This window comes from Stomoxys calcitrans, chromosome 5 (genome assembly GCF_963082655.1).
Source record: "Stomoxys calcitrans chromosome 5, idStoCalc2.1, whole genome shotgun sequence".
NCBI lineage: Eukaryota > Metazoa > Arthropoda > Insecta > Diptera > Muscidae > Stomoxys > Stomoxys calcitrans.
Genome location: NC_081556.1, coordinates 113,698,487 through 113,710,251, shown reverse-complemented (window position 1 = coordinate 113,710,251; position 11,765 = coordinate 113,698,487). Strand labels below are relative to the sequence as shown.

At 40.7% G+C, this 11,765-nt stretch overlaps 1 protein-coding gene across 4 annotated transcripts in view; it reads right to left on the bottom strand.

Annotated features, from left to right (window-relative positions):
• Positions 1-3,528: 3,528 nt before the first annotated feature.
• Positions 3,529-11,765, bottom strand: part of LOC106092980 (5-hydroxytryptamine receptor 2B) — a 93,092-nt gene continuing 84,855 nt past the window's right edge. For all 4 annotated transcript variants that reach the window (XM_013259941.2, XM_013259940.2, XM_059369290.1 and 1 more), the window contains one exon: positions 3,529-3,734. The gene's annotated coding sequence lies outside the window, so the exon portion shown is untranslated. The remainder of the gene's footprint in view (positions 3,735-11,765) is intronic.

Genomic DNA, 11,765 nt, shown 5'->3' with positions numbered 1-11,765 from the left:
AACAAGATGGCAGGTTTAAATAGTTTTCTTAAGATAGATAGCTACCAAGAGAATGCTAACAAAGAGGAAGATTGGGATTAGAGCTCAATCACCACAACGAGGGATTTTGTAATCCTTTTTGGCTCTTGGATGTCTGTTGGATTTTCAGGTCATCTGAAAAGGACAGTTAACGTTTGTTGGCTACGTGGATGACGTTGTCATCATGGTGTGTGACCGTTCAGAGTGCATATAGTATGCTGCCAAAATACTAGGCAACTTGGTGTGTTCAGGGGACCTCTCCTAGATGTGATGGAGCTAACGCTCTCACTACTGAATGTCCTGAAAAGACATTGCAATGTCAGGACTTTGGCCTTGCGCTGGTCACATGGCGGACTTAAGCTTGATTTGTGGGAATGAGGAGGTGGGCGACACAATAGGGGATAATACAAGTCTCTATGTCAAATTCCACCGAAATCGGATAATAATTGGGGCTTTTACAGGCTTAAGACCCTAAATCGGCAGATCGGTGTATATGGCAACTACATCTATATATGATCCGATTTGAACCATATTTAAATCGAATGTCGGAAGACTTAAAACAACTCACAATTTAAAATTATAGCAAAATCGGATAATATTTGCGGCTTTTATGGGCTTAAGACCCTCAATTCGCAGATCGATCTATATGACAGCTTTATCCAAATATTATCCAATTTGGGCCATATTCTTTTGTATTATGACTAAAGGCTTAAAGCAACTCACCTTTCCAAGTTTCAGCGAAATCGGGTTATAGATTCAGCTTTTATTGGCTCAAGACCCTTTATAGGCAGATTGCTCTATATGGCAGCTACATCTGAACATAAACGTATCTGAACCTCTATCATGTTTGAGTCACATATTGTCAGGCTGTAATCAACTCACTTATTAAAATTTTAGCGAAATTGGATAATAGTTGCAGCTTTTATGGTCTTAAGACCCTAAATCGGCAGATAGCTCTATATGACAGCTATATCTAAATACGGTTCGATCTGAACCATATTGAAGTCGGATGTCGGAAGGCTTAAAAGAACTGACCATTTCAAATTTAAGCGGAATCGCATAATAAATGCGCCTGTTAAGGGCTTAAGACCCTTAACCGGCATATCGGTCTATTGGCATTTATGAGTAAATATGGTGCGATATGCGCCAAAATCGGCTTGATATTTGGGGCAAAATCGGACAACAATGCGACTTTTAGAGGCTAAAGACCCTAAATCGCCAATCCGATCTATATGGCAGCTATATCCAAATATAGTCAAAGTTGGCCCATTCAAGTACTTAGGTTAGGATAGGTTAGGTTGAAAAGAGGGTGCAGATATTAATCCGCCCCCTGCCACTATGGACATACACCTAAGCCAGTAATCGGCTTGTTGTGCGCTATAAAAACTATAAAGTAACCTCTAAAAAAAATTTAAGCAAGGAATTCCGTTCTACTTACAAAATCCTTAATAGTTTTCAATACCACTTCTCTAAGTTGGTTCATGTCTGGTATTGTGTCTGCTCCTAAGTGCTGGTATCTGTTAGACGCGAAAGCCGGGCAATGTCAAAGGAAATGCTCCAACGTTTCATCATCTTACAAGCATGCCATACACATGCTATCACTAGTCGCACCGATTTTACATAAGTGAGCTCGTAGTTCTATGTGTACCGTTATGATACCAAAAGCTATACTGACCTCTTTCTTACTTCCTTTCAGTAATAGCCTCGTTTTCTCACGATCTGGATCACAGCCATAGGATTTTCGCCGTCCTAACGACCGTTTCGCTGTTCCACTTCCTTAACTCGAACTGCATCGCCTCGAAAGGTTTCGGGTTAACCAAGTATATGTTGACGGCAGTCCTATGGCCTTCACTGCCAAATCGTCTGCCCCCTCATTCCCCTTATTCCGTTATGGCCCGGCACCCAAGCGATGCGGATTTTGCCATCCTCAGAGAAGGCGTTAATGTCCTTCTCACACTGCAAGGCTGTTCGTGACCTTACTGTGCTGGTTGTTATTGCCCTTATGGCAATTTTACTGTTGGTAAAGATGTTCACACTCGAAGTCCTCGCGTTAGCATTACACCACTTCACATATTCCGTGATCGCCCGGATCTCCACCTGCAGAACCGTATTATGGTCAGGCAGTCTAAAACAGATCTCAGTCCCTGGGTTCTCAATGTTGACCCTCAGGCCCACTCTATCCTCTAGCTTTGATCCATCCGTGTAACATGATCTTCCAGATGGCAATACTAAATAGAGTTCCGTAAATCCAAGATTGTGCCGATGGCAGCAGTGCCTCGCACTCGACTTCATGGTTCATCTCTGATATACGTTCGGAAATCATCTCTTCCCTTCCTTCCAGGATACGGTATGAGCTGTTCCCATCCCCAATGCACTGTCTCATCGCCTTAAGCCTCATAGCCGCAGTGGCTGCTTCACACTTCATCTGTATGTCAATGGGTCGGATATCTAGAATAGTTTCCAGTGCCCTAGTGGGCGTGATCCCTACCGCTCCGCCGATGCCAAGAGAACATGCTCTCTGAACCTGTTGTATGGTCCTTTTATCGTATCGTTGCCTCAATTATACCACGATGGTATGAGCTGTTCCCATCCCCAATGCACTGTCTCATCGCCTTAAGCCTCATAGCCGCAGTGGCTGCTTCACACTTCATCTGTATGTCAATGGGTCGGATATCTAGAATAGTCTCCAGTGCCCTAGTGGGCGTGGTCCTCACCGCTCCGCCTATGCCAAGACAACATGCTCTCTGAACCTGTTGTATGGTCCTTATGTTGCACTTTTTCTCCATAGCAGTCCACCAAACTACTGAGGCGTAAGTAAGTATTGGTCTAATCACGCTCCTGTCGAGCCAATGGCCTATCCTCGGATTCAGGCCCCATTTCGGGTCGTAGGCCCAACATCTGTGAGCCTTCTCAGTACGAATGTGACACTTCCAATTCAGTTTCCAGTCCAAGATCACACATCGGCCCTTATGCATAGCTCGTTCGGATCCTTACCCCCTTAGAAGTATTGGTTGCCCAAAAAGTAATTGCGGATTTTTTAAAAGAAAGTAAATGCATTTTTGATAAAACTTAGAATGAACTTTAATCAAATATACTTTTTTTACACTTTTTTCTAAAGCAAGCTAAAAGTAACAGCTGATAACTGACAAAAGAAAGAATGCAATTACAGAGTCACAAGCTGTGAAAAAATTTGTCAACGCCGACTATATGAAAAATCCGCAATTACTTTTTGGGCAACCCAATACAATAGAACGGACACAGAAGATAAACAAAGCAAACGAATCATCTGTTCGTGATACGAAGCATCTTTTGATGTAAACATACAATTTTTGAATCAAAACAACAGATCAAGCAACAGAGCTTTTCTTTGCCACAGCCGAAGTTCCTAAAGGTTTTACTATAAACGAAGTGACTTCTAGATCAAAAAGTCGTTATATGGTCACTAATATTCAACAGTGAAGGGAAATGTTAAACAGTTGATTGAAAAATATTACTTACCCAATTAAACTGATTTTCTATCCCAAAGACATTCCTCTTCTTAGGTTAGGTTAGGTTTAAGTGGCCGTCTGTCATCAGACTCACTTAGACGTTTTCGTCCATTGTGATGCCACAGGAACAGAAGACGGAAGATGCCTTCTAGTTCCTAACGTTGTACAATCCAGATCGCTGTAAAAACCATCCTCTTCTTACCATTATTAATACTTGAATTGCCTTGCCTAGAAAAAAACAGAGAGGCGTTTCCTTAAGATTTTATTCAAATGAATGATTTTTTTTTATTTACATATTCACTTTTTCTTTTAACTGAGAAACAAATTGTGTTGATAATAAATTTAAACATACACCGAGAGAAAATTAACACAATATACTAACAATAATTGATATATTATATCAATGTTACTACAGTTGATACAAAAACAGAGATGTGTGGTCCATAGCATCGATTATCGATCATTTTAATGAGTGTTATCCTTAAGTTGAAAAAACAAGTAAATACGAATCTCAATTCCTTCACTTTATTTTTATATGTATTTATAATTTTTTATGAGTGTATGTCTTGAGAAATTAAATCTTAAGAAATAATGAGAAATAACTTAAGCGATATTATTATGTCTATAAAAAGAGACTACATTTTTTTATTTTTATATACCTTTGGAAATATTGCTCTTATTGGAGTGGAAAGTTTTCAAAATAGTTACATGATGGGCTCATATCTTGTAACTTTTTTGAAATTCTAAAGAATAAAAAAATAAGAAGAATTAGAAATACAAAATAAGAAGAAAAACAAGTAAATGTGCTAAGTTCGACCGGGATGAAACTTGGGAACCTATCACCATAGTTTTTACATAAACGAACTTTGTTGCAGGGTACTCAAGATCTCATATCGGAAGATCGTTTTATATGAGAAGCAATATCATATTTTTTAACGATTAACAACAAAATACGATGTAAATCGGTGAAATTTCATCCAAATCGCAATAAAATTGCGGCTTCCAGGAGCTCAAGATACAAACTTGGAAGATCGGTTTAGATGAAAGCTATATCCAAATCTGAACCATTATGGTCCCTTAATAAACTACCCCAGGGGGAAAAGACGGCGTCTGCGAGGCCTAATATCAATGCTCGTTTTGCATCCACGAGGCCGGGACTCCATGTTTCCATGGAATTCCACGTTTATATCTTTTTAACACTGAGTGGCATTGCCAGATTAGTATTTGCTTTTCACAATAAATACATAACCTTAAAAAGGAGCGAATTACTGCTTTAAAACATCAGAAGTTCAATAAACTCTCACATGGGTCTCATATATTTAATGGGGTACTTCAGAAGGAATACCTAAAGACGGTAGAGGCAATCATTTTCAAAATGTTTGTAGCTGCAAGGTAGTTCTCTTGGAAAATTCATTTTAAAAGGCTTACGGTCCATCTATTAAAATGATTTGAAGTGCTGCTCTCAGGCCTGATCTGAATAGGCCTTACTAGTTTTCCCACTGGGCCCCGATCTACTTCAATTAGAGGTTGATTTTTTAGCTTTTATATTTTTGGCAACACTGGTTGAAACAGTTCACACACGTTTCGTGTTTGGTTTCACTTTCAAACATCTTCACTTTGGTCTATAATTTAAGCATGAATCGTCTTACAAATGAACAACGCTTGCAAATCATTGAATTTTTATTTTACGACGAAGTGAATTTTTGACTCAATGGGTACCTAAATAAGTTTAATTGTCGATTTTGGAGTGAAGATCAGCTAGAAGCATAGCAAAAGCTACCAATGCATACAGAAAAAAGTCACAGTTTGGTGTGGTTTATGGGCTGCTGGTATCATTGGACCGTACTTCTTCAAAGATGATGGGAATCGTAACGTAACTGTGAATGGTGAGGGCTACCGTGAGATGATATCCAGTCCAATGAGATGATATCCAATTTTGCCCAAAATGCAACAACTTGACATGCATGACTTGTGGTTTCAACAAGACGGTACCACATGCCATACAGCACGCGTAACAATGGACTTATTGAGAGGCGAGTGCGGTGAACATTTTGTTTCATGTTCGGGACCGGTAAAATTACCGCCTAGATTAAAGCTCATGTCTATACAGACAAGCCCGCTTTAATTGACGTATTTGAAGACAACATTGAAGTATTTATTCGTTAGATACCGGCTGAAATGTTGGAAAGAATATGCCAAAATTGGACTAAGCGGATGGACCAATTAAGACGCAGTCACGGTCAAAACTTGAAAAACTTTCCAATAGCTCTTAAAAAATCACACTTCAGAAGTATTGGGTTGCCCAAAAAGTAATTGCTGTCAAAATTTGAAAAACTTTCAAATGGCTCTTAAAAAATCACACTTTAGAAGTATTGGCTTGCCCAAAAAGTAATTGTGGATTTTTAAAAGAAAGTAAATGCATTTTTAATAAAGCTTAGAATGAACTTTAATCAAATATACTTTTTTTACACTTTTTTTCTAAAGCAAGCTAAAAGTAACAACTGATAACTGACAGAAGAAAGAATGCAATTACAGAGTCCCAAGCCGTTGAAAAAATTTGTCAACGCCGACTATATGAAAAATTCGCAATTACTTTTTGGGCAACCCAATATATGTTCAAAATTTCAAGCTGATAATCTTTATTTGTTCGACCGTTACCATGATTTCGACAGCCGACGGACTTAGCTTAATCGACTAAGAATGTCAAGACGATCAAGAATATATATACTATATGGCGTCTGATGAAAACCCATTTTCCACAGGATACTTCGGGACTCACGGAGTCAACATCCTTACTACAGACGAATGTTGACTATCTGATGCCAACAGCCTGCCTAGAACTTCCATACATTCCAAAAGCCTGGCAGGAAGCAAGCCTTATGCCCATTTTACTTCAAATCAGCGAAAGTATTGTGGATACCATGATAATGAATAGGCCACCTAGCGAACTGCTCAGAAACAAACAGCATGCATATGCCAAGGGAAGATCGGATAAGATTGACCTGCACGATGTTGTACATGAAATAAAAGAATTCTTCGATGCCAAGACTTACACATTGGCGGTATCCCTGGACCTTGCGATGTCGTTTAATAATGTGCGGATCGACACACTCATCTAATACTTAGTCAAATACCAAGTGGACCGGGTACTAAGAGACTGGATACATAATATGTTAAAGAACAAGTGAAGGCCAAAGTGGCACAGAGGACGCCGTACGCCTGGGTTCAAGTCCTGGCGTGAACATCAGAAACAATTTTGCAGCGTTGGTTTACCAATGCATTTGTGAGGTATGCTGCCATTTTTAAACTTCTCTATCAAGTGGTGTCACTATGCGGCACTTTATTCGGACTCCACATTTAGAAGGAGGTCCTTATCATTCACTTTAAAACTTTAATCGGACTGCACTCATTGATTTGGGAGAAGTATCCCCTGTTCCTTAATGGAATGTTCATGGGAATTTAGTGGTATGGAACCGGTGGATAAATTGTGGGTCCCATGACATAAAGAAAAGAGAGAAAGTGACACAGAACACGCCACAGGTGCTCATTTTTATCGCCACTACTATGGGTGACCATCATAAATAACCTATTACGGATACTGACTGAGTAGGGATTTTAATCAGACTATAGCTCCAAGACCTCTTCGGTTGTTATTGTTGTAGCAGTTTTATGTTTTCTATATTTCGTCTGTTTGATTCTTTTGCGTGTCCACATCCAGAAACTCTGCGCCTAAGATGGGGTCATTCCAGAGGGATCTGGGTCTGAGTCGAGTGTGTCTGGCTTGGCAATTAAACAGATGACGTGTGGTCCCTGTTCACAATCGAGACATACAGCCTGCACGTTGGCATCAATCCTTGCTCTGTAGGAATTAAGTCGGCTGCATCTATCGGATTGTAATTGAGCCAGAACTACTCTGGTTTGCCGGGGGAGGTACAAGGACCACATTCACCCGGTAGCTATTCACCGCATCTGCTACCGTGTTTACATGAATGTTGTCTAGACCCGCTTGATGAACGGCTTGATCTAGAGGTTCTCTCTGGTAGCGCGGGATCTGACGTAGAGGTTAAACAGTGTCAGTGTTTCAATTTATTATTGCTAACTTCCACAAATAACCGACGACCACATAGATAATCTGCGACCCAGCGCTTCAGATCTGGCCGGAGGGGACGTATTGAAACTGAGGCAAGCTTCTCACATATCAATGAGTGAAGTCGGATTCAAGTTTAAGCTCAATGATAAAGGGCTTCCTTTTTATAGCCGAGTCCGAACGGCGTGACGGCGTTCTTTTGACAAAAGTTTCTACATGGCATAGTACCTCACGTAAGTTGCCAGCATTAGGAAGAGAAAACCACCGATGAAAATTTGTTCTGATGGTCTCGCCAGGATTCGAACCCAGGCGTTCAGCGTCATAGGTGGACTTGTTAACCACTGCGCTACAATGGCCTCCAAGGCGATGCACAGTGGGAGAAAATCGAAAAAAAACTAAGCATATTGCCTTGTGAGAAAGGGTAGGGATAACTCCTTGAAATTTGGAATGGTTAGAGCTGTGATGTAAGCGAGATCTTGAGCAAAAATTTCAAAGACCGTGGTTGTCCGGACACCTTTTGGCAGCCCCTAAATTTGGTAACCTCGGCATTTCGAAAATTTGTTGGGACTGCCCAAACTTCGTTTGTGGTCAGATTTCCAAAACCGATTGCCTTGAAAATTTGCATACAGTCTCGTTAACACCTCTGCTCCAACCATTCGAAATATCCCCTATCCGTTCTCACACGGCATAGTTTTTACTAGTTTTTTTTTTTGCGATGGGAGAATGGATAGAGTATAAGAGCAGACCACATCATCACGGTATAATCGAGGCGACGATAGGAAACCAGGATGGAATGGGATGGAAAAAGTTTCCTATCAGATGCCTGAGAAGACACTTGAGGTAGAGTGCGATGCAATGCAGACATCGGTACAGTCTTGGATTGACGGAGCTCTGGTATTGCGATCTGGAAATTCATGTCACTGTACACGAATGGATCAAAGCTAGAGGAAGGAGTGAGCCTAAAGTCAACATTGAGAACCCATGGACTGAGATCTGTTCCTAACTGCCTCACCCTAATACGGTCCTGTAGACGGAGATACGGGCCCTCACGGAATATAACTCGCCTTGTCATATCGAGCATCATAGGCACTCAGTATTTGGGCAAGAGTCAGTGCCGCCCGGCCTCTCACTGAGACTGCCCTAGCAGCTGCTCTGTATGAAGCATTCCACTATCCGCAACCAGTGGATATGCCCAGTAGCTCGCAGCTAAGCTTATCGTGACTGCAATGAACATCACAGAGATTGGACCTCAATGTTCCAGCCTGTGAGGTACTCACAGCTATTCCGTGCCGGGGGACTGACAAGTCAATGAACTTGGGGTCGACACAGAACAAGTTAAGGGCATGGGCGACGAACACGTATGGAACAACGAAACGGTCAGTAGGACATCGAAAATCCTAAAGGGAGATCCGGATCATGAGAAGACGGGTTATTACTGAAAGGAAGTAAGAAGGAGGTCAGTATAGCTATTGGTATCATAACGGGACACATAGGACTACGAGCTCACTTATGTAAAATCGGTGCGGCAAGTGATAGCATGTATAGGGCATGCGGAGAAGATGAAGAGACGTTGAAGCATATCCTTTGTCGTTGCCCCATTGTTGGAATATAATTTCAATGAATCCCATCACGCTCTTCTCTTAATTGCACTGTCTAGGCCGGGGCATTGACATTCTGCTATAAAGCGAGCAGGTGTTTCTCATAAAGTCCGGAATTTTTTAAGGAAACATTGGTGAAAAACTTGATATGGTAGAACTTTTTTGTTGAATGGTAGCATAATAGACCCACGTCGACTTCGGCAGAAGCCACTGTGGCGCAAGGGTTAGCATGTCCGCCTATGACGCCGAACGCCTGAGTTCAAACCCCGGCATGAATATCGGATAAATTTTCAGCGGTGATTAACCCCTTACTTAGGCGCCCTAGCAGCCGAGTTGGTAGCGTACTTGGATTTACATTGTGGCGGTCGTGGGTTCGATTCCCGCCAGAGGTCTAGTTAGGAGGGACTGCAACTCATAACTAACCTAACTCTCTCCTTACTAATACGGGCTAAAAGTCGGGCGGAGCCGACTTTATAATACCCTACAATTCCAATATCCAATTCTGATCCAATTTTGATAGACCTTGGCGATCAAATATGGTCAAACCGTAATAACTACGGTTGACAAATGACAATATTTTTGCAAATGACCCAAAATCTGACGAACATATATGTGGGAGCTGTACCAAATTCTGAATCGATTTCCAGCAAACTTTTCAGATAATGTGGTAGTCGTCGAGGAAAGCGTGGTGCAAATATTTGGAAAGATTGGTCAAATAATGCGCTTGCAGCGGCTCTTGGGGTGAAAATCTGGCGATATACATATATGACAGCTATATCTAAATCTAAGCCGATTTCTATGAAACTCGCCAGTAATATCGAGAGTCATAAGAAAATCCTTTCTGCCGAATTTCGAGAGAATGGGTTAACAAAAGACCATTTCATTGCAATATAACTGCAAATCGGACGAACATATATATGGGAGCTATATCTAAATCAGAACCGATTTCGAGCAACCTTCTCAGATACTGTCACAGTCCTCGAAGAAAGCCTTGTACGAAATTTTGGGAAGATTGGTCAATAAATGTGCATGCAGTGGCTTTAGGAATTAAAATCGGACATTATATATATGAGAGCTGTATATAAATCTGAACCGATTTCCATGAAATTTTCCAGTAATGTCGAGAGTCAAGAGAAAATCCTTCCCGCCGAATTTCAAGAGAATCGGTTAACAAATGACCATTTTATCGGACGCACATATATATGGGAGCTATATCCAAATCTCAACCGATTTCTATGAAATTAACCGGTAATGTCGGAAGTCATAAGAAAATCCTTGCTGCCAAATTTCGAGAGAATCGGTTAACATATCAACCGATTTAACCATTTTATTGCAGTATTACTGCAAATCGGACAAATATATGGTTGCCCAAAAAGTAATTGCGGATTTTTTAAAAGAAAGTAAATGCATTTTTAATAAAACTTCGAATGAACTTTAATCAAATATATAATTGCCATTTTGTTCGATAACCTTTTGCCATCTTCCTGGCAAGTTTAGTATTCCACGCTCATAGAACTTCTGGCCTTTATCTGCAAAAAACTGAACCAAGTGCGATTTTATAGCCTCATCATTGCCGAAAGTTTTACCATTTAAGGAGTTCTGCAAAGATCGAAATAAATGGTAGTCTGATGGTGCAAGGTCAGGGCTATATGGTGGATGCATCTAAAGTTCCCAGCCAAGCTCACTCAGTTCTTGGCGAGTGACCAAAGATGCGTGCGGTCAAGCGTTGTCCTGGTGGAATATGACACCTTTACGATTGACCAAATCTGGTCGTTTCTCCTTGATGGCTGTATTCAATTTGTCCAATTGTTGACAGTAAACATCCGAATTAATCGTTTGGTTCCTTGGAAGCAGCTCAAAATATACCACACCCTTCCAATCCCACCAAACAGACAGCATAACCTTCTTTTGGTGGATATCAGCCTTTGAAGTGGTTTGAGATGGTTCACCATGCTTGAACCCTTGATCGTTTTCGACTAACGTTGTTGTAAACAATCCATTTTTCATCTCCAGTTATGATTCGTTTTGAAAAACGGATCGAATTCATTGCGTTTAAGGTGCATATCACTGGCGTTGATTCGGTTTGTTAAATGAATTTCTTTCAATTTCTTTCTTTCTTTCAGTCCAAGACTTTTTATGTGATACTGAACGGTTGATTTTGGTATATTTAACTTCTCTCCTATCTGACGCTTAGTTACATGACGATCCAATTCGATTAATGCTTTGATTTGGTCATCATCAACTTCATTTGGCCGACCTGAACGTGGCTCATCTTTAAGTGAAAAATCTCCAGAATGGAATTTGCGAAACCAATTTTGACACTGTCTTCCTTTTAAGGCTCCATCACCATACACATCTGGTAACTTTTTAACAACCTTCTCCGCGTTTTTTCCTTTACGGAAATAATAAAGTAAAATATGACGAAAATGCTCCTTTGTGGGCTCCATATTAAAATTGACGCCAAACAAACAAATGGAAACAAAATTTCGCGCACTTTTTTTCCAAAGCAAGCTAAAAGTAACAGCTGATAACTGACAGAAGAAAGAATGCAATTACAGAGTCACAAGCCGTTGA